The sequence below is a fragment of the Ranitomeya variabilis genome, chromosome 3 (assembly GCF_051348905.1).
Source record: "Ranitomeya variabilis isolate aRanVar5 chromosome 3, aRanVar5.hap1, whole genome shotgun sequence".
Classification (NCBI taxonomy): domain Eukaryota; kingdom Metazoa; phylum Chordata; class Amphibia; order Anura; family Dendrobatidae; genus Ranitomeya; species Ranitomeya variabilis.
The window spans coordinates 375,603,887-375,628,071 of record NC_135234.1 but is presented as its reverse complement, the minus strand read 5'-3'; the positions used below and the strand labels follow the sequence as shown (position 1 = coordinate 375,628,071).

Here is a 24,185-nt window from a genome sequence, read left to right as displayed (position 1 = left end):
TTCCAGAGTTTCTGGAAAATGTCTTCCCTGCTGCAATCTTTTGCTATGTCTCCACAGTGGGTTTCGGTTGTAGGCCTTGGTGCGGCCCAAGTGGCAAACCATTTCTGATCATCGCTTCTCGGCCAAATGGCTCAAGATCAAGCGTAGTGTCTGTTCTTATCTGATACGTCCCCTATTTGGGGACCATATATTACATGGATTTTTGGAATAGGGAGCTGGAAATGGAGCTTGCTTTGTCACACGGAACCTTCACGTGCTGTCACAATGGGGATGGAGGGTGTGGTTATGCAGATTCGAAACGCGTTGTGCACAGCTTGAACACACGCACACCGCAGAACTGTCATCTACAGAGCTTCCAGAGTTTCTGGAAAATGTCTTCCCTGCGGCAATCTTTTGCTAAGTCTCCACAGTGGGTTTCGGTTGTAGGCCTTGGTGCGGCCCAAGTGGCAAACCATTTCTGATCATCGCTTCTCGGCCAAATGGCTCAAGATCAAGCGTAGAGTCTGTTCTTATCTGATACGTCCCTTATTTGGGGACCATATATTAAATGGATTTTTGGAATAGGATGCTGGAAATGGAGCTTGCTTTGTCGCACGGAACCTTCACGTGCTGTCACAATGGGGATGGAGGGTGTGGTTATGCAGATTCAAAACGCGTTGTGCACAGCTTGAACACACGCACACCGCAGAACTGTCATCTACAGAGCTTCCAGAGTTTCTGGAAAATGTCTTCCCTGCGGCAATCTTTTGCTATATCTCCACAGTGGGTTTCGGTTGTAGGCCTTGGTGCGGCCCAAATGGCAAACCATTTCTGATCATCGCTTCTCGGCCAAATGGCTCAAGATCAAGCGTAGAGTCTGTTCTTATCTGATACGTCCCCTATTTGGGGACCATATATTAAATGGATTTTTGGAATAGGGAGCTGGCAATGGAGCTTGCTTTGTCGCACGGAACCTTCACGTGCTGTCACAATGGGGATGGAGGGTGTGGTTATGCAGATTCGAAACGCGTTGTATACAGCTTGAACACACGCACACCGCAGAACTGTCATCTACAGAGCTTCCAAAGTTTCTGGAAAATGTCTTCCCTGCGGCAATCTTTTGCTATGTCTCCACAGTGGGTTTCGGTTGTAGGCCTTGGTGCGGCCCAAGTGGCAAACCATTTCTGATCATCGCTTCTCGGCCAAATGGCTCAAGATCAAGCGTAGAGTCTGTTCTTATCTGATACGTCCCCTATTTGGGGACCATATATTAAATGGATTTTTGGAATAGGGAGCTGGAAATGGAGCTTGCTTTGTCGCACGGAACCTTCACGTGCTGTCACAATGGGGATGGAGGGTGTGGTTATGCAGATTCAAAACGCGTTGTGCACAGCTTGAACACACGCACACCGCAGAACTGTCATCTACAGAGCTTCCAGAGTTTCTGGAAAATGTCTTCCCTGCGGCAATCTTTTGCTATGTCTCCACAGTGGGTTTCGGTTGTAGGCCTTGGTGCGGCCCAAGTGGCAAACCATTTCTGATCATCGCTTCTCGGCCAAATGGCTCAAGATCAAGCGTAGTGTCTGTTCTTATCTGATACGTACCCTATTTGGGGACCATATATTAAATAGATTTTTGGAATAGGGAACTGGAAATGGAGCTTGCTTTGTCGCACGGAACCTTCACTTGCTGTCACAATGGGGATGGAGGGTGTGGTTATGCAGATTCAAAACGCGTTGTGCACAGCTTGAACACACGCACACCGCAGAACTGTCATCTACAGAACTTCCAGAGTTTCTGGAAAATGTCTTCCCTGCGGCAATCTTTTGCTATGTCTCCACAGTGGGTTTCGGTTGTAGGCCTTGGTGCGGCCCAAGTGGCACACCATTTCTGATCATCGCTTCTCGGCCAAATGGCTCAAGATCAAGCGTAGTGTCTGTTCCTATCTGATACGTCCCCTATTTGGGGACCATATATTAAATGGATTTTTGGAATAGGGAGCTGGAAATGGAGCTTGCTTTGTCGCACGGAACCTTCACGTGCTGTCACAATGGGGATGGAGGGTGTGGTTATGCAGATTCAAAACGCGTTGTGCACAGCTTGAACACACGCACACCGCAGAACTGTCATCTACAGAGCTTCCAGAGTTTCTGGAAAATGTCTTCCCTGCGGCAATCTTTTGCTATGTCTCCACAGTGGGTTTCAGTTGTAGGCCTTGGTGCGGCCCAAGTGGCAAACAATTTCTGATCATCGCTTCTCGGCCAAATGGCTCAAGATCAAGCGTAGTGTCTGTTCTTCTCGGATACGTCCCCTATTTGGGGACCATATATTAAATGGATTTTTGGAATAGGGAGCTGGAAATGGAGCTTGCTTTGTCACACGGAACCTTCACGTGCTGTCACAATGGGGATGGAGGGTGTGATTATGCAGATTCAAAACGCGTTGTGCACAGCTTGAACACACGCACACCGCAGAACTGTCATCGACAAAGCTTCCAGAGTTTCTGGAAAATGTCTTCCCTGCGGCAATCTTTTGCTATGTCTCCACAGTGGGTTTCGGTTGTAGGCCTTGGTGCGGCCCAAGTGGCAAACCATTTCTGATCATCGTTTCTCGGCCAAATGGCTCAAGATCAAGCGTAGTGTCTGTTCTTATCTGATACGTCCCCTATTTGGGGACCATATATTAAATAGATTTTTGGAATAGGGAGCTGGAAATGGAGCTTGCTTTGTCGCACAGAACCTTCACGTGCTGTCACAATGGGGATGGAGGGTGTGGTTATGCAGATTCAAAATGCGTTGTGCACAGCTTGAACACACGCACACCGCAGAACTGTCATCTACAGAGCTTCCAGGGTTTCTGGAAAATGTCTTCCCTGCGGCAATCTTTTGCTATGTCTCCACAGTGGGTTACGGTTGTAGGCCTTGGTGAGGCCTAAGTGGCAAACCATTTCTGATCATCGCTTCTCGGCCAAATGGCTCAAGATCAAGCGTAGTGTCTGTTCTTATCTGATACGTCCCCTATTTGGGGACCATATATTAAATGGATTTTTGGAAAACGGAGCTGGAAATGGAGCTTGCTTCGTCGGACGGAACCTTCACATGCTGTCACAATGGGGATGGAGGGTGTGGTTATGCAGATTCAAAACGCGTTGTGCACAGCTTGAACACACGCACACCGCAGAACTGTCATCGACAGAGCTTCCAGAGTTTCTGGAAAATGTCTTCCCTGCGGCAATCTTTTGCTATGTCTCCACAGTGGGTTTCGGTTGTAGGCCTTGGTGCGGCCCAAGTGGCAAACCATTTCTGATCATCGCTTCTTGGCCAAATGGCTCAAGATCAAGCGTAGTGTCTGCTCTTATCTGATATGTCCCCTATTTGGGGACCATATATTAAATAGATTTTTGGAATAGGGAGCTGGAAATGGAGCTTGCTTTGTCGCACGGAACCTTCACGTGCTGTCACAATGGGGATGGAGGATGTGGTTATGCAGATTCAAAACGCGTTGTGCACAGCTTGAACACACGCACACCGCAGAACTATCATCTACAGAACCTCCAGAGTTTCTGGAAAATGTCTTCCCTGCGGCAATCTTTTGCTATGTCTCCACAGTGGGTTTCGGTTGTAGGCCTTGGTGCGGCCCAAGTGGCAAACCATTTCTGATCATCGCTTCTCGGCCAAATGGCTCAAGATCAAGCGTAGTGTCTGTTCTTATCTGATACGTCCCCTATTTGGGGACCATATATTAAATGGATTTTTGGAATAGGGAGCTGGAAATGGAGCTTGCTTTGTCACACGGAACCTTCACGTGCTGTCACAATGGGGATGGAGGGTGTGGTTATGCAGATTCAAAACGCGTTGTGCACAGCTTGAACACACGCACACTGCAGAACTGTCATCGACAGAGCTTCCAGAGTTTCTGGAAAATGTCTTCCCTGCGGCAATCTTTTGCTATGTCTCCACAGTGGGTTTCGGTTGTAGGCCTTGGTGCGGCCCAAGTGGCAAACCATTTCTGATCATCGCTTCTCGGCCAAATGGCTCAAGATCAAGCGTAGTGTCTGTTCTTATCTGATACGTCCCCTATTTGGGGACCATATATTAAATGGATTTTTGGAAAACGGAGCTGGAAATGGAGCTTGCTTCGTCGGACGGAACCTTCACATGCTGTCACAATGGGGATGGAGGGTGTGGTTATGCAGATTCAAAACGCGTTGTGCACAGCTTGAACACACGCACACCGCAGAACTGTCATCGACAGAGCTTCCAGAGTTTCTGGAAAATGTCTTCCCTGCGGCAATCTTTTGCTATGTCTCCACAGTGGGTTTCGGTTGAAGGCCTTGGTGCGGCCCAAGTGGCAAACCATTTCTGATCATCGCTTCTTGGCCAAATGGCTCAAGATCAAGCGTAGTGTCTGCTCTTATCTGATATGTCCCCTATTTGGGGACGATATATTAAATAGATTTTTGGAATAGGGAGCTGGAAATGGAGCTTGCTTTGTCGCACGGAACCTTCACGTGCTGTCACAATGGGGATGGAGGGTGTGGTTATGCAGATTCAAAACGCGTTGTGCACAGCTTGAACACACGCACACCGCAGAACTGTCATCTACAGAACTTCCAGAGTTTCTGGAAAATGTCTTCCCTGCGGCAATCTTTTGCTATGTCTCCACAGTGGGTTTCGGTTGTAGGCCTTGGTACGGCCCAAGTGGCACACCATTTCTGATCATCGCTTCTCGGCCAAATGGCTCAAGATCAAGCGTAGTGTCTGTTCCTATCTGATACGTCCCCTATTTGGGGACCATATATTAAATGGATTTTTGGAATAGGGAGCTGGAAATGGAGCTTGCTTTGTCGCACGGAACCTTCACGTGCTGTCACAATGGGGATGGAGGGTGTGGTTATGCAGATTCAAAACGCGTTGTGCACAGCTTGAACACACGCACACCGCAGAACTGTCATCTACAGAGCTTCCAGAGTTTCTGGAAAATGTCTTCCCTGCGGCAATCTTTTGCTATGTCTCCACAGTGGGTTTCAGTTGTAGGCCTTGGTGCGGCCCAAGTGGCAAACAATTTCTGATCATCGCTTCTCGGCCAAATGGCTCAAGATCAAGCGTAGTGTCTGTTCTTCTCGGATACGTCCCCTATTTGGGGACCATATATTAAATGGATTTTTGGAATAGGGAGCTGGAAATGGAGCTTGCTTTGTCACACGGAACCTTCACGTGCTGTCACAATGGGGATGGAGGGTGTGATTATGCAGATTCAAAACGCGTTGTGCACAGCTTGAACACACGCACACCGCAGAACTGTCATCGACAAAGCTTCCAGAGTTTCTGGAAAATGTCTTCCCTGCGGCAATCTTTTGCTATGTCTCCACAGTGGGTTTCGGTTGTAGGCCTTGGTGCGGCCCAAGTGGCAAACCATTTCTGATCATCGTTTCTCGGCCAAATGGCTCAAGATCAAGCGTAGTGTCTGTTCTTATCTGATACGTCCCCTATTTGGGGACCATATATTAAATAGATTTTTGGAATAGGGAGCTGGAAATGGAGCTTGCTTTGTCGCACAGAACCTTCACGTGCTGTCACAATGGGGATGGAGGGTGTGGTTATGCAGATTCAAAATGCGTTGTGCACAGCTTGAACACACGCACACCGCAGAACTGTCATCTACAGAGCTTCCAGGGTTTCTGGAAAATGTCTTCCCTGCGGCAATCTTTTGCTATGTCTCCACAGTGGGTTACGGTTGTAGGCCTTGGTGAGGCCTAAGTGGCAAACCATTTCTGATCATCGCTTCTCGGCCAAATGGCTCAAGATCAAGCGTAGTGTCTGTTCTTATCTGATACGTCCCCTATTTGGGGACCATATATTAAATGGATTTTTGGAAAACGGAGCTGGAAATGGAGCTTGCTTCGTCGGACGGAACCTTCACATGCTGTCACAATGGGGATGGAGGGTGTGGTTATGCAGATTCAAAACGCGTTGTGCACAGCTTGAACACACGCACACCGCAGAACTGTCATCGACAGAGCTTCCAGAGTTTCTGGAAAATGTCTTCCCTGCGGCAATCTTTTGCTATGTCTCCACAGTGGGTTTCGGTTGTAGGCCTTGGTGCGGCCCAAGTGGCAAACCATTTCTGATCATCGCTTCTTGGCCAAATGGCTCAAGATCAAGCGTAGTGTCTGCTCTTATCTGATATGTCCCCTATTTGGGGACCATATATTAAATAGATTTTTGGAATAGGGAGCTGGAAATGGAGCTTGCTTTGTCGCACGGAACCTTCACGTGCTGTCACAATGGGGATGGAGGATGTGGTTATGCAGATTCAAAACGCGTTGTGCACAGCTTGAACACACGCACACCGCAGAACTATCATCTACAGAACCTCCAGAGTTTCTGGAAAATGTCTTCCCTGCGGCAATCTTTTGCTATGTCTCCACAGTGGGTTTCGGTTGTAGGCCTTGGTGCGGCCCAAGTGGCAAACCATTTCTGATCATCGCTTCTCGGCCAAATGGCTCAAGATCAAGCGTAGTGTCTGTTCTTATCTGATACGTCCCCTATTTGGGGACCATATATTAAATGGATTTTTGGAATAGGGAGCTGGAAATGGAGCTTGCTTTGTCACACGGAACCTTCACGTGCTGTCACAATGGGGATGGAGGGTGTGGTTATGCAGATTCAAAACGCGTTGTGCACAGCTTGAACACACGCACACTGCAGAACTGTCATCGACAGAGCTTCCAGAGTTTCTGGAAAATGTCTTCCCTGCGGCAATCTTTTGCTATGTCTCCACAGTGGGTTTCGGTTGTAGGCCTTGGTGCGGCCCAAGTGGCAAACCATTTCTGATCATCGCTTCTCGGCCAAATGGCTCAAGATCAAGCGTAGTGTCTGTTCTTATCTGATACGTCCCCTATTTGGGGACCATATATTAAATAGATTTTTGGAATAGGGAGCTGGAAATGGAGCTTGCTTTGTCGCACGGAACCTTCACGTGCTGTCACAATGGGGATGGAGGGTGTGGTTATGCAGATTTAAAACGCGTTGTGCACAGCTTGAACACACGCACACCGCAGAACTGTCATCGACAGAGCTTCCAGAGTTTCTGGAAAATGTCTTCCCTGCGGCAATCTTTTGCTATGTCTCCACAGTGGGTTTCGGTTTTAGGCCTTGGTGCGGCCCAAGTGGCAAACCATTTCTGATCATCGCTTCTCGGCCAAATGGCTCAAGATCAAGCGTAGTGTCTGTTCTTATCTGATACGTCCCCTATTTGGGGACCATATATTAAATGGATTTTTGGAATAGGGAGCTGGAAATGGAGCTTGCTTTGTCACACGGAACCTTCACGTGCTGTCACAATGGGGATGGAGGGTGTGGTTATGCAGATTCAAAACGCGTTGTGCACAGCTTGAACACACGCACACCGCAGAACTGTCATCTACAGAGCTTCCAGAGTTTTTGGAAAATGTCTTCCCTGCGGCAATCTTTTGCTATGTCTCCACAGTGGGTTTCGGTTGTAGGCCTTGGTGCGGCCCAAGTGGCAAACCATTTCTGATCATCGCTTCTCGGCCAAATGGCTCAAGATCAAGCGTAGTGTCTGTTCTTATCTGATACGTCCCCTATTTGGGGACCATATATTAAATAGATTTTTGGAATAGGGAGCTGGAAATGGAGCTTGCTTTGTCGCACGGAACCTTCACGTGCTGTCACAATGGGGATGGAGGGTGTGGTTATGCAGATTCAAAACGCGTTGTGCACAGCTTGAACACACGCACACCGCAGAACTGTCATCGACAGAGCTTCCAGAGTTTCTGGAAAATGTCTTCCCTGCGGCAATCTTTTGCTATGTCTCCACAGTGGGTTTCGGTTTTAGGCCTTGGTGCGGCCCAAGTGGCAAACCATTTCTGATCATCGCTTCTCGGCCAAATGGCTCAAGATCAAGCGTAGTGTCTGTTCTTATCTGATACGTCCCCTATTTGGGGACCATATATTAAATGGATTTTTGGAAAACGGAGCTGGAAATGGAGCTTGCTTCGTCGGACGGAACCTTCACATGCTGTCACAATGGGGATGGAGGGTGTGGTTATGCAGATTCAAAACGCGTTGTGCACAGCTTGAACACACGCACACCGCAGAACTGTCATCGACAGAGCTTCCAGAGTTTCTGGAAAATGTCTTCCCTGCGGCAATCTTTTGCTATGTTTCCACAGTGGGTTTCGGTTGAAGGCCTTGGTGCGGCCCAAGTGGCAAACCATTTCTGATCATCGCTTCTTGGCCAAATGGCTCAAGATCAAGCGTAGTGTCTGCTCTTATCTGATATGTCCCCTATTTGGGGACGATATATTAAATAGATTTTTGGAATAGGGAGCTGGAAATGGAGCTTGCTTTGTCGCACGGAACCTTCACGTGCTGTCACAATGGGGATGGAGGGTGTGGTTATGCAGATTCAAAACGCGTTGTGCACAGCTTGAACACACGCACACCGCAGAACTATCATCTACAGAACTTCCAGAGTTTCTGGAAAATGTCTTCCCTGCGGCAATCTTTTGCTATGTCTCCACAGTGGGTTTCGGTTGTAGGCCTTGGTGCGGCCCAAGTGGCAAACCATTTCTGATCATCGCTTCTCGGCCAAATGGCTCAAGATCAAGCGTAGTGTCTGTTCTTATCTGATACGTCCCCTATTTGGGGACCATATATTAAATGGATTTTTGGAATAGGGAGCTGGAAATGGAGCTTGCTTTGTCACACGGAACCTTCACGTGCTGTCACAATGGGGATGGAGGGTGTGGTTATGCAGATTCAAAACGCGTTGTGCACAGCTTGAACACACGCACACCGCAGAACTGTCATCGACAGAGCTTCCAGAGTTTCTGGAAAATGTCTTCCCTGCGGCAATCTTTTGCTATGTCTCCACAGTGGGTTTCGGTTGTAGGCCTTGGTGCGGCCCAAGTGGCAAACCATTTCTGATCATCGCTTCTCGGCCAAATGGCTCAAGATCAAGCGTAGTGTCTGTTCTTATCTGATACGTCCCCTATTTGGGGACCATATATTAAATGGATTTTTGGAATAGGGAGCTGGAAATGGAGCTTGCTTTGTCGCACGGAACCTTCACGTGCTGTCACAATGGGGATGGAGGGTGTGGTTATGCAGATTCAAAACGCGTTGTGCACAGCTTGAACACACGCACACCGCAGAACTGTCATCGACAGAGCTTCCAGAGTTTCTGGAAAATGTCTTCCCTGCGGCAATCTTTTGCTATGTCTCCACAGTGGGTTTCGGTTGTAGGCCTTGGTGCGGCCCAAGTGGCAAACCATTTCTGATCATCGCTTCTTGGCCAAATGGCTCAAGATCAAGCGTAGTGTCTGCTCTTATCTGATATGTCCCCTATTTGGGGACCATATATTAAATAGATTTTTGGAATAGGGAGCTGGAAATGGAGCTTGCTTTGTCGCACGGAACCTTCACGTGCTGTCACAATGGGGATGGAGGGTGTGGTTATGCAGATTCAAAACGCGTTGTGCACAGCTTGAATACACGCACACCGCAGAACTATCATCTACAGAACTTCCAGAGTTTCTGGAAAATGTCTTCCCTGCGGCAATCTTTTGCTATGTCTCCACATTGGGTTTCGGTTGTAGGCCTTGGTGCGGCCCAAGTGGCAAACCATTTCTGATCATCGCTTCTCGGCCAAATGGCTCAAGATCAAGCGTAGTGTCTGTTCTTATCTGATACGTCCCCTATTTGGGGACCATATATTAAATGGATTTTTGGAATAGGGAGCTGGAAATGGAGCTTGCTTTGTCACACGGAACCTTCACGTGCTGTCACAATGGGGATGGAGGGTGTGGTTATGCAGATTCAAAACGCGTTGTGCACAGCTTGAACACACGCACACTGCAGAACTGTCATCGACAGAGCTTCCAGAGTTTCTGGAAAATGTCTTCCCTGCGGCAATCTTTTGCTATGTCTCCACAGTGGGTTTCGGTTGTAGGCCTTGGTGCGGCCCAAGTGGCAAACCATTTCTGATCATCGCTTCTCGGCCAAATGGCTCAAGATCAAGCGTAGTGTCTGTTCTTATCTGATACGTCCCCTATTTGGGGACCATATATTAAATAGATTTTTGGAATAGGGAGCTGGAAATGGAGCTTGCTTTGTCGCACGGAACCTTCACGTGCTGTCACAATGGGGATGGAGGGTGTGGTTATGCAGATTCAAAACGCGTTGTGCACAGCTTGAACACACGCACACCGCAGAACTGTCATCGACAGAGCTTCCAGAGTTTCTGGAAAATGTCTTCCCTGCGGCAATCTTTTGCTATGTCTCCACAGTGGGTTTCGGTTTTAGGCCTTGGTGCGGCCCAAGTGGCAAACCATTTCTGATCATCGCTTCTCGGCCAAATGGCTCAAGATCAAGCGTAGTGTCTGTTCTTATCTGATACGTCCCCTATTTGGGGACCATATATTAAATGGATTTTTGGAATAGGGAGCTGGAAATGGAGCTTGCTTTGTCACACGGAACCTTCACGTGCTGTCACAATGGGGATGGAGGGTGTGGTTATGCAGATTCAAAACGTGTTGTGCACAGCTTGAACACACGCACACCGCAGAACTGTCATCTATAGAGCTTCCAGAGTTTTTGGAAAATGTCTTCCCTGCGGCAATCTTTTGCTATGTCTCCACAGTGGGTTTCGGTTGTAGGCCTTGGTGCGGCCCAAGTGGCAAACCATTTCTGATCATCGCTTCTCGGCCAAATGGCTCAAGATCAAGCGTAGTGTCTGTTCTTATCTGATACGTCCCTTATTTGGGGACCATATATTAAATAGATTTTTGGAATAGGGAGCTGGAAATGGAGCTTGCTTTGTCACACGGAACCTTCACGTGCTGTCACAATGGGGATGGAGGGTGTGGTTATGCAGATTCAAAACGCGTTGTGCACTGCTTGAACACACGCACACCGCAGAACTGTCATCTACAGAGCTTCCAGAGTTTTTGGAAAATGTCTTCCCTGCGGCAATCTTTTGCTATGTCTCCACAGTGGGTTTCGGTTGTAGGCCTTGGTGCGGCCCAAGTGGCAAACCATTTCTGATCATCGCTTCTCGGCCAAATGGCTCAAGATCAAGTGTAGTGTCTGTTCTTATCTGATACGTCCCCTATTTGGGGACCATATATTAAATAGATTTTTGGAATAGGGAGCTGGAAATGGAGCTTGCTTTGTCGCACGGAACCTTCACGTGCTGTCACAATGGGGATGGAGGGTGTGGTTATGCAGATTCAAAACGCGTTGTGCACAGCTTGAACACACGCACACCGCAGAACTGTCATCTACAGAGCTTCCAGAGTTTCTGGAAAATGTCTTCCCTGCGGCAATCTTTTGCTATGTCTCCACAGTGGGTTTCGGTTGTAGGCCTTGGTGTGGCCCAAGTGGCAAACCATTTCTGATCATCGCTTCTCGGCCAAATGGCTCAAGATCAAGCGTAGTGTCTGTTCTTATCTGATACGTCCCCTATTTGGGGACCATATATTAAATGGATTTTTGGAATAGGGAGCTGGAAATGGAGCTTGCTTCGTCGCACGGAACCTTCACGTGCTGTCACAATGGGGATGGAGGGTGTGGTTATGCAGATTCAAAACGCGTTGTGCACAGCTTCAACACACGCACACCACAGAACTGTCATCGACAGAGCTTCCAGAGTTTCTGGAAAATGTCTTCCCTGTGGCAATCTTTTGCTATGTCTCCACAGTGGGTTTCGGTTGTAGACCTTGGTGTGGCCCAAGTGGCAAACCATTTCTGATCATCGCTTCTTGGCCAAATGGCTCAAGATCAAGCGTAGTGTCTGTTCTTATCTGATACGTCCCCTATTTGGGGACCATATATTAAATAGATTTTTGGAATAGGGAGCTGGAAATGGAGCTTGCTTTGTCGCACGGAACCTTCACGTGCTGTCACAATGGGGATGGAGGGTGTGGTTATGCAGATTCAAAACGCGTTGTGCACAGCTTGAACACACGCACACCGCAGAACTGTCATCTACAGAGCTTCCAGAGTTTCTGGAAAATGTCTTCCCTGCGGCAATCTTTTGCTATGTCTCCACAGTGGGTTTCGGTTGTAGGCCTTGGTGCGGCCCAAGTGGCAAACCATTTCTGATCATCGCTTCTCGGCCAAATGGCTCAAGATCAAGCGTAGTGTCTGTTCTTATCTGATACGTCCCCTATTTGGGGACCATATATTAAATGGATTTTTGGAATAGGGAGCTGGAAATGGAGCTTGCTTTGTCACACGGAACCTTCACATGCTGTCACAATGGGGATGGAGGGTGTGGTTATGCAGATTCGAAACGCGTTGTGCACAGCTTGAACACACGCACACCGCAGAACTGTCATCTACAGAGCTTCCAGAGTTTCTGGAAAATGTCTTCCCTGCGGCAATCTTTTGCTAAGTCTCCACAGTGGGTTTCGGTTGTAGGCCTTGGTGCGGCCCAAGTGGCAAACCACTTCTGATCATCGCTTCTCGGCCAAATGGCTCAAGATCAAGCGTAGAGTCTGTTCTTATCTGATACGTCCCCTATTTGGGGACCATATATTAAATGGATTTTTGGAATAGGATGCTGGAAATGGAGCTTGCTTTGTCGCACGGAACCTTCACGTGCTGTCACAATGGGGATGGAGGGTGTGGTTATGCAGATCCAAAACGCGTTGTGCACAGCTTGAACACACGCACACCGCAGAACTGTCATCTACAGAGCTTCCAGAGTTTCTGGAAAATGTCTTCCCTGCGGCAATCTTTTGCTATGTCTCCACAGTGGGTTTCGGTTGTAGGCCTTGGTGCGGCCCAAATGGCGAACCATTTCTGATCATCGCTTCTCGGCCAAATGGCTCAAGATCAAGCGTAGTGTCTGTTCTTATCTGATACGTCCCCTATTTGGGGACCATATATTAAATAGATTTTTGGAATAGGGAGCTGGAAATGGAGCTTGCTTTGTCGCACGGAACCTTCACGTGCTGTCACAATGGGGATGGAGGGTGTGGTTATGCAGATTCAAAACGCGTTGTGCACAGCTTGAACACATGCACACCGCAGAACTGTCATCTACAGAGCTTCCAGAGTTTCTGGAAAATGTCTTCCCTGCGGCAATCTTTTGCTATGTCTCCACAGTGGGTTTCGGTTGTAGGCCTTGGTGCGGCCCAAGTGGCAAACCATTTCTGATCATCGCTTCTCGGCCAAATGGCTCAAGATCAAGCGTAGTGTCTGTTCTTATCTGATACGTCCCCTATTTGGGGACCATATATTAAATAGATTTTTGGAATAGGGAGCTGGAAATGGAGCTTGCTTTGTCGCATGGAACCTTCACGTGCTGTCACAATGGGGATGGAGGGTGTGGTTATGCAGATTCAAAACGCGTTGTGCACAGCTTGTCTCCACAGTGGGTTTCGGTTGTAGGCCTTGGTGCGGCCCAAGTGGCAAACCATTTCTGATCATCGCTTCTCGGCCAAATGGCTCAAGATCAAGCGTAGTGTCTGTTCTTATCTGATACGTCCCCTATTTGGGTACCATATATTACATGGATTTTTGGAATAGGGAGCTGGAAATGGAGCTTGCTTTGTCGCACGGAACCTTCACGTGCTGTAACAATGGGGATGGAGGGTGTGGTTATGCAGATTCAAAACGCGTTGTGCACAGCTTGAACACACGCACACAGCAGAACTGTCATCTACAGAGCTTCCAGAGTTTCTGGAAAATGTCTTCCCTGCGGCAATCTTTTGCTATGTCTCCACAGTGGGTTTCGGTTGTAGGCCTTGGTGCGGCCCAAGTGGCAAACCATTTCTGATCATCGCTTCTCGGCCAAATGGCTCAAGATCAAGCGTAGTGTCTGTTCTTATCTGATATGTCCCCTATTTGGGGACCATATATTAAATAGATTTTTGGAATAGGGAGCTGGAAATGGAGCTTGCTTTGTCGCATGGAACCTTCACGTGCTGTCACAATGGGGATGGAGGGTGTGGTTATGCAGATTCAAAACGCGTTGTGCACAGCTTCAACACACGCACACCACAGAACTGTCATCGACAGAGCTTCCAGAGTTTCTGGAAAATGTCTTCCCTGTGGCAATCTTTTGCTATGTCTCCACAGTGGGTTTCGGTTGTAGACCTTTGTGCGGCCCAAGTGGCAAACCATTTCTGATCATCGCTTCTTGGCCAAATGGCTCAAGATCAAGCGTAGTGTCTGTTCTTATCTGATACATCCCCTATTTGGGGACCATATATTAAATAGATTTTTGGAATAGGGAGCTGGAAATGGAGCTTGCTTTGTCGCACGGAACCTTCACGTGCTGTCACAATGGGGATGGAGGGTGTGGTTATGCAGATTAAAAACGCGTTGTGCACAGCTTGAACACACGCACACCGCAGAACTGTCATCTACAGAACTTCCAGAGTTTCTGGAAAATGTCTTCCCTGCGGCAGTCTTTTGCTATGTCTCCACAGTGGGTTTCGGTTGTAGGCCTTGGTGTGGCCTAAGTGGCAAATCATTTCTGATCATCGCTTCTCGGCCAAATGGCTCAAGATCAAGCGTAGTGTCTGTTCTTATCTGATACGTCCCCTATTTGGGGACCATATATTAAATGGATTTTTGGAATACGGAGCTGGAAATGGAGCTTGCTTCGTCGCACGGAACCTTCACGTGCTGTCACAATGGGGATGGAGGGTGTGGTTATGCAGATTCAAAACGCGTTGTGCACAGCTTGAACACACGCACACCGCAGAACTGTCATCGACAGAGCTTCCAGAGTTTCTGGAAAATGTCTTCCCTGCGGCAATCTTTTGCTATGTCTCCACAGTGGGTTTCGGTTGTAGGCCTTGGTGCGGCCCAAGTGGCAAACCATTTCTGATCATCGCTTCTTGGCCAAATGGCTCAAGATCAAGCGTAGTGTCTGTTCTTATCTGATACGTCCCCTATTTGGGGACCATATATTAAATAGATTTTTGGAATAGGGAGCTGGAAATGGAGCTTGCTTTGTCGCACGGAACCTTCACGTGCTGTCACAATGGGGATGGAGGGTGTAATTATGCAGATTCAAAACGCGTTGTGCACAGCTTGAACACACGCACACCGCAGAACTGTCATCTACAGAACTTCCAGAGTTTCTGGAAAATGTCTTCCCTGCAGCAATCTTTTGCTATGTCTCCACAGTGGGTTTCGGTTTTAGGCCTTGGTGCGGCCCAAGTGGCAAACCATTTCTGATCATCGCTTCTCGGCCAAATGGCTCAAGATCAAGCGTAGTGTCTGTTCTTATCTGATACGTCCCCTATTTGGGACCATATATTAAATGGATTTTTGGAATAGGGAGCTGGAAATGGAGCTTGCTTTGTGACACGGAACCTTCACGTGCTGTCACAATGGGGATGGAGGGTGTGGTTATGCAGATTCAAAACGCGTTGTGCACAGCTTGAACACAAGCACACCGCAGAACTGTCATCGACAGAGCTTCCAGAGTTTCTGGAAAATGTCTTTCCTGCGGCAATCTTTTGCTATGTCTCCACAGTGGGTTTCGGTTGTAGGCCTTGGTGCGGCCCAAGTGGCAAACCATTTCTTATCATCGCTTCTCGGCCAAATGGCTCAAGATCAAGCGTTGTGTCTGTTCTTATCTGATACGTCCCCTATTTTGGGACCATATATTAAATGGATTTTTGGAATAGGGAGCTGGAAATGGAGCTTGCTTTGTCACACGGAACCTTCACGTGCTGTCACAATGGGGATGGAGGGTGTGGTTATGCAGATTCAAAACGCGTTGTGCACAGCTTGAACACACGCACACCGCAGAACTGTCATCTACAGAACTTCCAGAGTTTCTGGAAAATGTCTTCCCTGCGGCAATCTTTTGCTATGTCTCCACAGTGGGTTTCGGTTGTAGGCCTTGGTGCGGCCCAAGTGGCAAACCATTTCTGATCATCGCTTCTCGGCCAAATGGCTCAAGATCAAGCGTAGTGTCTGTTCTTATCTGATACGTCCCCTATTTGGGGACCATATGTTAAATAGATTTTTGGAATAGGGAGCTGGAAATGGAGCTTGCTTTGTCGCACGGAACCTTCACGTGCTGTCACAATGGGGATGGAGGGTGTGGTTATGCAGATTCAAAACGCGTTGTGCACAGCTTGAACACACGCACACCGCAGAACTGTCATCAACAGAGCTTCCAGAGTTTCTGGAAAATGTCTTCCCTGCGGCCATCTTTTGCTATGTCTCCACAGTGGGTTTCGGTTGTAGGCCTTGGTGCGGCCCAAGTGGCAAACCATTTCTTATCATCGCTTCTCGGCCAAATGGCTCAAGATCAAGCGTAGTGTCTGTTCTTATCTGATACGTCCCCTATTTTGGGACCATATATTAAATGGATTTTTGGAATAGGGAGCTGGAAATGGAGCTTGCTTTGTCACACGGAACCTTCACGTGCTGTCACAATGGGGATGGAGGGTGTGGTTATGCAGATTCAAAACGCGTTGTGCACAGCTTGAACACACGCACACCGCAGAACTGTCATCTACAGAACTTCCAGAGTTTCTGGAAAATGTCTTCCCTGCGGCAATCTTTTGCTATGTCTCCACAGTGGGTTTCGGTTGTAGGCCTTGGTGCGGCCCAAGTGGCAAACCATTTCTGATCATCGCTTCTCGGCCAAATGGCTCAAGATCAAGCGTAGTGTCTGTTCTTATCTGATACGTCCCCTATTTGTGGACCATATATTAAATAGATTTTTGGAACAGGGAGCTGGAAATGGAGCTTGCTTTGTCGCACGGAACCTTTACGTGCTGTCACAATGGGGATGGAGGGTGTGGTTATGCAGATTCAAAACGCATTGTGCACAGCTTGAACACACGCACACCGCAGAACTGTCATCGACAGAGCTTCCAGAGTTTCTGGAAAATGTCTTCCCTGCGGCAATCTTTTGCTATGTCTCCACAGTGGGTTTCGGTTGTAGGCCTTGGTGCGGCCCAAGTGGCAAACCATTTCTGATCATCGCTTCTTGGCCAAATGTCTCAAGATCAAGCGTAGTGTCTGTTCTTATCTGATACGTCCCCTATTTGGGGACCATATATTAAATAGATTTTTGGAATAGGGAGCTGGAAATGGAGCTTGCTTTGTCGCACGGAACCTTCACGTGCTGTCACAATGGGGATGGAGGGTGTGGTTATGCAGATTCAAACCGCGTTGTGCACAGCTTGAACACATGCACACCGCAGATTTGTCATCTACAGAGCTTCCAGAGTTTCTGGAAAATGTCTTCCCTGCGGCAATCTTTTGCTATGTCTCCACAGTGGGTTTCGGTTGTAGGCCTTGGTGCGGCCCAAGTGGCAAACCATTTCTGTTCATCGCTTCTCGGCCAAATGGCTCAAGATCAAGCGTAGTGTCTGTTCTTATCTGATACGTCCCCTATTTTGGGACCATATATTAAATGGATTTTTGGAATAGGGAGCTGGAAATGGAGCTTGCTTTGTCACACGGAACCTTCACGTGCTGTCACAATGGGGATGGAGGGTGTGGTTATGCAGATTCAAAACGCGTTGTGCACAGCTTGAACACACGCACACCGCAGAACTGTCATCTACAGAACTTCCAGAGTTTCTGGAAAATGTCTTCCCTGCGGCAATCTTTTGCTATGTCTCCACAGTGGGTTTTGGTTGTAGGCCTTGGTGCAGCCCAAGTGGCAAACCATTTCTGATCATCGCTTCTCGGCCAAATGGCTCAAGATCAAGCGTAGTGTCTGTTCTTATCTGATACGTCCCCTATTTGTGGACCATATATTAAATAGATTTTTGGAACAGGGAGCTGGAAATGGAGCTTGCTTTGTCGCACGGAACCTTCACGTGCTGTCACAATGGGGATGGAGGGTGTGGTTATGCAGATTCAAAACGCATTGTGCACAGCTTGAACACACGCACACCGCAGAACTGTCATCGACAGAGCTTCCAGAGTTTCTGGAAAATGTCTTCCCTGCGGCAATCTTTTGCTATGTCTCCACAGTGGGTTTCGGTTGTAGGCCTTGGTGCGGCCCAAGTGGCAAACCATTTCTGTTCATCGCTTCTCGGCCAAATGGCTCAAGATCAAGCGTAGTGTCTGTTCTTATCTGATACGTCCCCTATTTGGGGACCATATATTAAATGGATTTTTGGAATAGGGAGCTGGAAATGGAGCTTGCTTTGTCACACGGAACCTTCACGTGCTGTCACAATGGGGATGGAGGGTGTGGTTATGCAGATTCGAAACGCATTGTGCACAGCTTGAACACACGCACACCGCAGAACTGTCATCTACAGAGCTTCCAGAGTTTCTGGAAAATGTCTTCCCTGCGGCAATCTTTTGCTATGTCTCCACAGTGGGTTTTGGTTGTAGGCCTTGGTGCGGCCCAAGTGGCAAACCATTTCTGATCATCGTTTCTCGGCCAAATGGCTCACGATCAAGCGTAGAGTCTGTTCTTATCTGATACGTCCCCTATTTGGGGACCATATATTAAATGGATTTTTGCAATACGGAGCTGGAAATGGAGCTTGCTTTGTCGCACGGAACCTTCACGTGCTGTCACAATGGGGATGGAGGGTGTGGTTATGCAGATTCGAAACGCGTTGTATACAGCTTGAACACACGCACACCGCAGAACTGTCATCTACAGAACTTCCAAAGTTTCTGGAAAATGTCTTCCCTGCGGCAATCTTTTGCTATGTCTCCACAGTGGGTTTCGGTTGTAGGCCTTGGTGCGGCCCAAGTGGCAAACCATTTTTGATCATCGCTTCCCGGACAAATGGCTCAAGATCAAGCGTAGAGTCTGTTCTTATCTGATACGTCCCCTATTTGGGGACCATATATTTAATGGATTTTTGGAATAGGGAGCTGGAAATGGAGCTTGCTTTGTCGCACGGAACCTTCACGTGCTGTCACAATGGGGATGGAGGGTGTGGTTATGCAGATTCAAAACGCGTTGTGCACAGCTTGAACACACGCACACCGCAGAACTGTCATCTACAGAGCTTCCAGAGTTTCTGGAAAATGTCTTCCCTGCGGCAATCTTTTGCTATGTCTCCACAGTGGGTTTCGGTTGTAGGCCTTTGTGCGGCCCAAGTGGCAAACCATTTCTGATCATCGCTTCTCGGCCAAATGGCTCAAGATCAAGCGTAGTGTCTGTTCTTATCTGATAGGTCCCCTATTTGGGGACCATATATTAAATAGATTTTTGGAATAGGGAGCTGGAAATGGAGCTTGCTTTGTCGCATGGAACCTTCACGTGCTGTCACAATGGGGATGGAGGGTGTGGTTATGCAGATTCAAAACGCGTTGTGCACAGCTTGAACACACGCACACCGCAGAACTGTCATCTACAGAGCTTCCAGAGTTTCTGGAAAATGTCTTCCCTGCGGCAATCTTTTGCTATGTCTCCACAGTGGGTTTCGGTTGTAGGCGTTGGTGCGGCCCAAGTGGCAAACCATTTCTGATCATCGCTTCTCGGACAAATGGCTCAAGATCAAGCGTAGTGTCTGTTCTTATCTGATACGTACCCTATTTGGGGACCATATATTAAATAGATTTTTGGAATAGGGAACTGGAAATGGAGCTTGCTTTGTCGCACGGAACCTTCACTTGCTGTCACAATGGGGATGGAGGGTGTGGTTATGCAGATTCAAAACGCGTTGTGCACAGCTTGAACACACGCACACCGCAGAACTGTCATCTACAGAGCTTCCAGAGTTTCTGGAAAATGTCTTCCCTGCGGCAATCTTTTGCTATGTCTCCACAGTGGGTTTCGGTTGTAGGCGTTGGTGCGGCCCAAGTGGCACACCATTTCTGATCATCGCTTCTCGGCCAAATGGCTCAAGATCAAGCGTAGTGTCTGTTCTTATCTGATACGTCCCCTATTTGGGGACCATATATTAAATGGATTTTTGGAATAGGGAGCTGGAAATGGAGCTTGCTTTGTCGCACGGAACCTTCACCTGCTGTCACAATGGGGATGGAGGGTGTGGTTATGCAGATTCAAAACGCGTTGTGCACAGCTTGAACACACGCACACCGCAGAACTGTCATCGACAGAGCTTCCAGAGTTTCTGGAAAATGTCTTCCCTGCGGCAATCTTTTGCTATGTCTCCACAGTGGGTTTCGGTTGTAGGCCTTGGGGCAGCCCAAGTGGCAAACCATTTCTGATCATCGCTTCTCGGCCAAATGGCTCAAGATCAAGCGTAGTGTCTGTTCTTATCTGATACGTCCCCTATTTGGGGACCATATATTAAATAGATTTTTGGAATAGGGAACTGGAAATGGAGCTTGCTTTGTCGCACGGAACCTTCACGTGCTGTCACAATGGGGATGGAGGGTGTGGTTATGCAGATTCAAAACGCGTTGTGCACAGCTTGAACACACGCACACCGCAGAACTGTCATCTACAGAGCTTCCACAGTTTCTGGAAAATGTCTTCCCTGCGGCAATCTTTTGCTATGTCTCCACAGTGGGTTTCGGTTGTAGGCCTTGGTGCGGCCCAAGTGGCACACCATTTCTGATCATCGCTTCTCGGCCAAATGGCTCAAGATCAAGCGTAGTGTCTGTTCTTATCTGATACGTCCCCTATTTGGGGACCATATATTAAATGGATTTTTGGAATAGGGAGCTGGAAATGGAGCTTGCTTTGTCGCACGGAACCTTCACGTGCTGTCACAATGGGGATGGAGGGTGTGGTTATGCAGATTCAAAACGCGTTGTGCACAGCTTGAACACACGCACACCGCAGAACTGTCATCTACAGAGCTTCCAGAGTTTCTGGAAAATGTCTTCCCTGCGGCAATCTTTTGCTATGTCTCCACAGTGGGTTTCGGTTGTAGGCCTTGGTGCGGCCCAAATGGCGAACCATTTCTGATCATCGCTTCTCGGCCAAATGGCTCAAGATCAAGCGTAGTGTCTGTTCTTATCTGATACGTCCCCTATTTGGGGACCATATATTAAATAGATTTTTGGAATAGGGAGCTGGAAATGGAGCTTGCTTTGTCGCACGGAACCTTCACGTGCTGTCACAATGGGGATGGAGGGTGTGGTTATGCAGATTCAAAACGCGTTGTGCACAGCTTGAACACATGCACACCGCAGAACTGTCATCTACAGAGCTTCCAGAGTTTCTGGAAAATGTCTTCCCTGCGGCAATCTTTTGCTATGTCTCCACAGTGGGTTTCGGTTGTAGGCCTTGGTGCGGCCCAAGTGGCAAACCATTTCTGATCATCGCTTCTCGGCCAAATGGCTCAAGATCAAGCGTAGTGTCTGTTCTTATCTGATACGTCCCCTATTTGGGGACCATATATTAAATAGATTTTTGGAATAGGGAGCTGGAAATGGAGCTTGCTTTGTCGCATGGAACCTTCACGTGCTGTCACAATGGGGATGGAGGGTGTGGTTATGCAGATTCAAAACGCGTTGTGCACAGCTTGTCTCCACAGTGGGTTTCGGTTGTAGGCCTTGGTGCGGCCCAAGTGGCAAACCATTTCTGATCATCGCTTCTCGGCCAAATGGCTCAAGATCAAGCGTAGTGTCTGTTCTTATCTGATACGTCCCCTATTTGGGTACCATATATTACATGGATTTTTGGAATAGGGAGCTGGAAATGGAGCTTGCTTTGTCGCACGGAACCTTCACGTGCTGTAACAATGGGGATGGAGGGTGTGGTTATGCAGATTCAAAACGCGTTGTGCACAGCTTGAACACACGCACACAGCAGAACTGTCATCTACAGAGCTTCCAGAGTTTCTGGAAAATGTCTTCCCTGCGGCAATCTTTTGCTATGTCTCCACAGTGGGTTTCGGTTGTAGGCCTTGGTGCGGCCCAAGTGGCAAACCATTTCTGATCATCGCTTCTCGGCCAAATGGCTCAAGATCAAGCGTAGTGTCTGTTCTTATCTGATATGTCCCCTATTTGGGGACCATATATTAAATAGATTTTTGGAATAGGGAGCTGGAAATGGAGCTTGCTTTGTCGCATGGAACCTTCACGTGCTGTCACAATGGGGATGGAGGGTGTGGTTATGCAGATTCAAAACGCGTTGTGCACAGCTTCAACACACGCACACCACAGAACTGTCATCGACAGAGCTTCCAGAGTTTCTGGAAAATGTCTTCCCTGTGGCAATCTTTTGCTATGTCTCCACAGTGGGTTTCGGTTGTAGACCTTTGTGCGGCCCAAGTGGCAAACCATTTCTGATCATCGCTTCTTGGCCAAATGGCTCAAGATCAAGCGTAGTGTCTGTTCTTATCTGATACATCCCCTATTTGGGGACCATATATTAAATAGATTTTTGGAATAGGGAGCTGGAAATGGAGCTTGCTTTGTCGCACGGAACCTTCACGTGCTGTCACAATGGGGATGGAGGGTGTGGTTATGCAGATTAAAAACGCGTTGTGCACAGCTTGAACACACGCACACCGCAGAACTGTCATCTACAGAACTTCCAGAGTTTCTGGAAAATGTCTTCCCTGCGGCAGTCTTTTGCTATGTCTCCACAGTGGGTTTCGGTTGTAGGCCTTGGTGTGGCCTAAGTGGCAAATCATTTCTGATCATCGCTTCTCGGCCAAATGGCTCAAGATCAAGCGTAGTGTCTGTTCTTATCTGATACGTCCCCTATTTGGGGACCATATATTAAATGGATTTTTGGAATACGGAGCTGGAAATGGAGCTTGCTTCGTCGCACGGAACCTTCACGTGCTGTCACAATGGGGATGGAGGGTGTGGTTATGCAGATTCAAAACGCGTTGTGCACAGCTTGAACACACGCACACCGCAGAACTGTCATCGACAGAGCTTCCAGAGTTTCTGGAAAATGTCTTCCCTGCGGCAATCTTTTGCTATGTCTCCACAGTGGGTTTCGGTTGTAGGCCTTGGTGCGGCCCAAGTGGCAAACCATTTCTGATCATCGCTTCTTGGCCAAATGGCTCAAGATCAAGCGTAGTGTCTGTTCTTATCTGATACGTCCCCTATTTGGGGACCATATATTAAATAGATTTTTGGAATAGGGAGCTGGAAATGGAGCTTGCTTTGTCGCACGGAACCTTCACGTGCTGTCACAATGGGGATGGAGGGTGTAATTATGCAGATTCAAAACGCGTTGTGCACAGCTTGAACACACGCACACCGCAGAACTGTCATCTACAGAACTTCCAGAGTTTCTGGAAAATGTCTTCCCTGCAGCAATCTTTTGCTATGTCTCCACAGTGGGTTTCGGTTTTAGGCCTTGGTGCGGCCCAAGTGGCAAACCATTTCTGATCATCGCTTCTCGGCCAAATGGCTCAAGATCAAGCGTAGTGTCTGTTCTTATCTGATACGTCCCCTATTTGGGACCATATATTAAATGGATTTTTGGAATAGGGAGCTGGAAATGGAGCTTGCTTTGTGACACGGAACCTTCACGTGCTGTCACAATGGGGATGGAGGGTGTGGTTATGCAGATTCAAAACGCGTTGTGCACAGCTTGAACACAAGCACACCGCAGAACTGTCATCGACAGAGCTTCCAGAGTTTCTGGAAAATGTCTTTCCTGCGGCAATCTTTTGCTATGTCTCCACAGTGGGTTTCGGTTGTAGGCCTTGGTGCGGCCCAAGTGGCAAACCATTTCTTATCATCGCTTCTCGGCCAAATGGCTCAAGATCAAGCGTTGTGTCTGTTCTTATCTGATACGTCCCCTATTTTGGGACCATATATTAAATGGATTTTTGGAATAGGGAGCTGGAAATGGAGCTTGCTTTGTCACACGGAACCTTCACGTGCTGTCACAATGGGGATGGAGGGTGTGGTTATGCAGATTCAAAACGCGTTGTGCACAGCTTGAACACACGCACACCGCAGAACTGTCATCTACAGAACTTCCAGAGTTTCTGGAAAATGTCTTCCCTGCGGCAATCTTTTGCTATGTCTCCACAGTGGGTTTCGGTTGTAGGCCTTGGTGCGGCCCAAGTGGCAAACCATTTCTGATCATCGCTTCTCGGCCAAATGGCTCAAGATCAAGCGTAGTGTCTGTTCTTATCTGATACGTCCCCTATTTGGGGACCATATGTTAAATAGATTTTTGGAATAGGGAGCTGGAAATGGAGCTTGCTTTGTCGCACGGAACCTTCACGTGCTGTCACAATGGGGATGGAGGGTGTGGTTATGCAGATTCAAAACGCGTTGTGCACAGCTTGAACACACGCACACCGCAGAACTGTCATCAACAGA

At 48.1% G+C, this 24,185-nt stretch overlaps 2 non-coding genes and 67 pseudogenes across 2 annotated transcripts; all 69 read left to right on the top strand.

The window, feature by feature from the left end:
- Window positions 1-110: 110 nt before the first annotated feature.
- Window positions 111-286, top strand: LOC143761399 (U2 spliceosomal RNA; annotated as a pseudogene).
- Window positions 287-463: 177 nt separating this feature from the next.
- LOC143762717 (U2 spliceosomal RNA) lies at window positions 464-639 on the top strand (annotated as a pseudogene).
- A 177-nt stretch (window positions 640-816) lies between these two features.
- LOC143762074 (U2 spliceosomal RNA) lies at window positions 817-992 on the top strand (annotated as a pseudogene).
- Window positions 993-1,169: 177 nt separating this feature from the next.
- Window positions 1,170-1,345, top strand: LOC143761557 (U2 spliceosomal RNA; annotated as a pseudogene).
- Window positions 1,346-1,522: 177 nt separating this feature from the next.
- Window positions 1,523-1,699, top strand: LOC143762221 (U2 spliceosomal RNA; annotated as a pseudogene).
- Window positions 1,700-1,875: 176 nt separating this feature from the next.
- On the top strand, window positions 1,876-2,051 carry LOC143762415 (U2 spliceosomal RNA; annotated as a pseudogene).
- A 177-nt stretch (window positions 2,052-2,228) lies between these two features.
- LOC143762623 (U2 spliceosomal RNA) lies at window positions 2,229-2,407 on the top strand (annotated as a pseudogene).
- Window positions 2,408-2,581: 174 nt separating this feature from the next.
- LOC143760572 (U2 spliceosomal RNA) lies at window positions 2,582-2,757 on the top strand (annotated as a pseudogene).
- Window positions 2,758-2,934: 177 nt separating this feature from the next.
- Window positions 2,935-3,112, top strand: LOC143759474 (U2 spliceosomal RNA; annotated as a pseudogene).
- A 175-nt stretch (window positions 3,113-3,287) lies between these two features.
- LOC143762437 (U2 spliceosomal RNA) lies at window positions 3,288-3,465 on the top strand (annotated as a pseudogene).
- Window positions 3,466-3,640: 175 nt separating this feature from the next.
- On the top strand, window positions 3,641-3,816 carry LOC143760873 (U2 spliceosomal RNA; annotated as a pseudogene).
- A 177-nt stretch (window positions 3,817-3,993) lies between these two features.
- Window positions 3,994-4,171, top strand: LOC143759473 (U2 spliceosomal RNA; annotated as a pseudogene).
- Window positions 4,172-4,346: 175 nt separating this feature from the next.
- LOC143762295 (U2 spliceosomal RNA) lies at window positions 4,347-4,522 on the top strand (annotated as a pseudogene).
- A 177-nt stretch (window positions 4,523-4,699) lies between these two features.
- On the top strand, window positions 4,700-4,875 carry LOC143762414 (U2 spliceosomal RNA; annotated as a pseudogene).
- A 177-nt stretch (window positions 4,876-5,052) lies between these two features.
- Window positions 5,053-5,231, top strand: LOC143762622 (U2 spliceosomal RNA; annotated as a pseudogene).
- A 174-nt stretch (window positions 5,232-5,405) lies between these two features.
- On the top strand, window positions 5,406-5,581 carry LOC143760570 (U2 spliceosomal RNA; annotated as a pseudogene).
- Window positions 5,582-5,758: 177 nt separating this feature from the next.
- Window positions 5,759-5,936, top strand: LOC143759472 (U2 spliceosomal RNA; annotated as a pseudogene).
- A 175-nt stretch (window positions 5,937-6,111) lies between these two features.
- Window positions 6,112-6,289, top strand: LOC143762436 (U2 spliceosomal RNA; annotated as a pseudogene).
- A 175-nt stretch (window positions 6,290-6,464) lies between these two features.
- LOC143760871 (U2 spliceosomal RNA) lies at window positions 6,465-6,640 on the top strand (annotated as a pseudogene).
- A 177-nt stretch (window positions 6,641-6,817) lies between these two features.
- LOC143759635 (U2 spliceosomal RNA) lies at window positions 6,818-6,993 on the top strand (annotated as a pseudogene).
- Window positions 6,994-7,170: 177 nt separating this feature from the next.
- On the top strand, window positions 7,171-7,346 carry LOC143760870 (U2 spliceosomal RNA; annotated as a pseudogene).
- A 177-nt stretch (window positions 7,347-7,523) lies between these two features.
- Window positions 7,524-7,699, top strand: LOC143759634 (U2 spliceosomal RNA; annotated as a pseudogene).
- A 177-nt stretch (window positions 7,700-7,876) lies between these two features.
- On the top strand, window positions 7,877-8,054 carry LOC143759471 (U2 spliceosomal RNA; annotated as a pseudogene).
- A 175-nt stretch (window positions 8,055-8,229) lies between these two features.
- On the top strand, window positions 8,230-8,405 carry LOC143762293 (U2 spliceosomal RNA; annotated as a pseudogene).
- Window positions 8,406-8,582: 177 nt separating this feature from the next.
- On the top strand, window positions 8,583-8,758 carry LOC143760869 (U2 spliceosomal RNA; annotated as a pseudogene).
- A 177-nt stretch (window positions 8,759-8,935) lies between these two features.
- Window positions 8,936-9,111, top strand: LOC143759951 (U2 spliceosomal RNA; annotated as a pseudogene).
- A 177-nt stretch (window positions 9,112-9,288) lies between these two features.
- Window positions 9,289-9,464, top strand: LOC143761960 (U2 spliceosomal RNA; annotated as a pseudogene).
- Window positions 9,465-9,641: 177 nt separating this feature from the next.
- On the top strand, window positions 9,642-9,817 carry LOC143760868 (U2 spliceosomal RNA; annotated as a pseudogene).
- Window positions 9,818-9,994: 177 nt separating this feature from the next.
- Window positions 9,995-10,170, top strand: LOC143759633 (U2 spliceosomal RNA; annotated as a pseudogene).
- Window positions 10,171-10,347: 177 nt separating this feature from the next.
- On the top strand, window positions 10,348-10,523 carry LOC143760867 (U2 spliceosomal RNA; annotated as a pseudogene).
- A 177-nt stretch (window positions 10,524-10,700) lies between these two features.
- Window positions 10,701-10,876, top strand: LOC143761735 (U2 spliceosomal RNA; annotated as a pseudogene).
- A 177-nt stretch (window positions 10,877-11,053) lies between these two features.
- LOC143760724 (U2 spliceosomal RNA) lies at window positions 11,054-11,229 on the top strand (annotated as a pseudogene).
- A 177-nt stretch (window positions 11,230-11,406) lies between these two features.
- On the top strand, window positions 11,407-11,582 carry LOC143763422 (U2 spliceosomal RNA; annotated as a pseudogene).
- Window positions 11,583-11,759: 177 nt separating this feature from the next.
- On the top strand, window positions 11,760-11,935 carry LOC143760124 (U2 spliceosomal RNA; annotated as a pseudogene).
- A 177-nt stretch (window positions 11,936-12,112) lies between these two features.
- On the top strand, window positions 12,113-12,290 carry LOC143760259 (U2 spliceosomal RNA; annotated as a pseudogene).
- Window positions 12,291-12,465: 175 nt separating this feature from the next.
- On the top strand, window positions 12,466-12,641 carry LOC143761792 (U2 spliceosomal RNA; annotated as a pseudogene).
- Window positions 12,642-12,818: 177 nt separating this feature from the next.
- Window positions 12,819-12,994, top strand: LOC143759632 (U2 spliceosomal RNA; annotated as a pseudogene).
- A 177-nt stretch (window positions 12,995-13,171) lies between these two features.
- Window positions 13,172-13,347, top strand: LOC143761278 (U2 spliceosomal RNA; annotated as a pseudogene).
- Window positions 13,348-13,440: 93 nt separating this feature from the next.
- Window positions 13,441-13,616, top strand: LOC143762601 (U2 spliceosomal RNA; annotated as a pseudogene).
- A 177-nt stretch (window positions 13,617-13,793) lies between these two features.
- LOC143760759 (U2 spliceosomal RNA) lies at window positions 13,794-13,969 on the top strand (annotated as a pseudogene).
- A 177-nt stretch (window positions 13,970-14,146) lies between these two features.
- Window positions 14,147-14,322, top strand: LOC143761641 (U2 spliceosomal RNA; annotated as a pseudogene).
- Window positions 14,323-14,499: 177 nt separating this feature from the next.
- On the top strand, window positions 14,500-14,675 carry LOC143818804 (U2 spliceosomal RNA; annotated as a pseudogene).
- Window positions 14,676-14,852: 177 nt separating this feature from the next.
- LOC143762266 (U2 spliceosomal RNA) lies at window positions 14,853-15,030 on the top strand (annotated as a pseudogene).
- Window positions 15,031-15,205: 175 nt separating this feature from the next.
- Window positions 15,206-15,392, top strand: LOC143762985 (U2 spliceosomal RNA). The gene has a single exon (XR_013212289.1). It is a non-coding gene; the product is annotated as a U2 spliceosomal RNA (small nuclear RNA).
- Window positions 15,393-15,557: 165 nt separating this feature from the next.
- Window positions 15,558-15,733, top strand: LOC143763039 (U2 spliceosomal RNA; annotated as a pseudogene).
- Window positions 15,734-15,910: 177 nt separating this feature from the next.
- Window positions 15,911-16,086, top strand: LOC143760485 (U2 spliceosomal RNA; annotated as a pseudogene).
- Window positions 16,087-16,263: 177 nt separating this feature from the next.
- On the top strand, window positions 16,264-16,439 carry LOC143762871 (U2 spliceosomal RNA; annotated as a pseudogene).
- A 177-nt stretch (window positions 16,440-16,616) lies between these two features.
- Window positions 16,617-16,792, top strand: LOC143762799 (U2 spliceosomal RNA; annotated as a pseudogene).
- A 177-nt stretch (window positions 16,793-16,969) lies between these two features.
- Window positions 16,970-17,145, top strand: LOC143762938 (U2 spliceosomal RNA; annotated as a pseudogene).
- A 177-nt stretch (window positions 17,146-17,322) lies between these two features.
- On the top strand, window positions 17,323-17,498 carry LOC143762870 (U2 spliceosomal RNA; annotated as a pseudogene).
- A 177-nt stretch (window positions 17,499-17,675) lies between these two features.
- On the top strand, window positions 17,676-17,851 carry LOC143762422 (U2 spliceosomal RNA; annotated as a pseudogene).
- Window positions 17,852-18,028: 177 nt separating this feature from the next.
- On the top strand, window positions 18,029-18,204 carry LOC143760866 (U2 spliceosomal RNA; annotated as a pseudogene).
- A 177-nt stretch (window positions 18,205-18,381) lies between these two features.
- On the top strand, window positions 18,382-18,557 carry LOC143763000 (U2 spliceosomal RNA; annotated as a pseudogene).
- A 177-nt stretch (window positions 18,558-18,734) lies between these two features.
- On the top strand, window positions 18,735-18,910 carry LOC143763198 (U2 spliceosomal RNA; annotated as a pseudogene).
- Window positions 18,911-19,087: 177 nt separating this feature from the next.
- Window positions 19,088-19,263, top strand: LOC143761656 (U2 spliceosomal RNA; annotated as a pseudogene).
- A 177-nt stretch (window positions 19,264-19,440) lies between these two features.
- On the top strand, window positions 19,441-19,617 carry LOC143763064 (U2 spliceosomal RNA; annotated as a pseudogene).
- A 176-nt stretch (window positions 19,618-19,793) lies between these two features.
- Window positions 19,794-19,969, top strand: LOC143762393 (U2 spliceosomal RNA; annotated as a pseudogene).
- Window positions 19,970-20,146: 177 nt separating this feature from the next.
- Window positions 20,147-20,325, top strand: LOC143761472 (U2 spliceosomal RNA; annotated as a pseudogene).
- A 174-nt stretch (window positions 20,326-20,499) lies between these two features.
- LOC143759950 (U2 spliceosomal RNA) lies at window positions 20,500-20,675 on the top strand (annotated as a pseudogene).
- A 177-nt stretch (window positions 20,676-20,852) lies between these two features.
- Window positions 20,853-21,028, top strand: LOC143759631 (U2 spliceosomal RNA; annotated as a pseudogene).
- A 177-nt stretch (window positions 21,029-21,205) lies between these two features.
- LOC143761277 (U2 spliceosomal RNA) lies at window positions 21,206-21,381 on the top strand (annotated as a pseudogene).
- Window positions 21,382-21,474: 93 nt separating this feature from the next.
- LOC143762600 (U2 spliceosomal RNA) lies at window positions 21,475-21,650 on the top strand (annotated as a pseudogene).
- Window positions 21,651-21,827: 177 nt separating this feature from the next.
- LOC143760757 (U2 spliceosomal RNA) lies at window positions 21,828-22,003 on the top strand (annotated as a pseudogene).
- A 177-nt stretch (window positions 22,004-22,180) lies between these two features.
- Window positions 22,181-22,356, top strand: LOC143761640 (U2 spliceosomal RNA; annotated as a pseudogene).
- Window positions 22,357-22,533: 177 nt separating this feature from the next.
- On the top strand, window positions 22,534-22,709 carry LOC143818803 (U2 spliceosomal RNA; annotated as a pseudogene).
- A 177-nt stretch (window positions 22,710-22,886) lies between these two features.
- On the top strand, window positions 22,887-23,064 carry LOC143762254 (U2 spliceosomal RNA; annotated as a pseudogene).
- Window positions 23,065-23,239: 175 nt separating this feature from the next.
- Window positions 23,240-23,426, top strand: LOC143762984 (U2 spliceosomal RNA). Its single transcript, XR_013212288.1, has one exon. It is a non-coding gene; the product is annotated as a U2 spliceosomal RNA (small nuclear RNA).
- A 165-nt stretch (window positions 23,427-23,591) lies between these two features.
- Window positions 23,592-23,767, top strand: LOC143763038 (U2 spliceosomal RNA; annotated as a pseudogene).
- A 177-nt stretch (window positions 23,768-23,944) lies between these two features.
- Window positions 23,945-24,120, top strand: LOC143760484 (U2 spliceosomal RNA; annotated as a pseudogene).
- The last annotated feature ends 65 nt before the right edge of the window (window positions 24,121-24,185 follow it).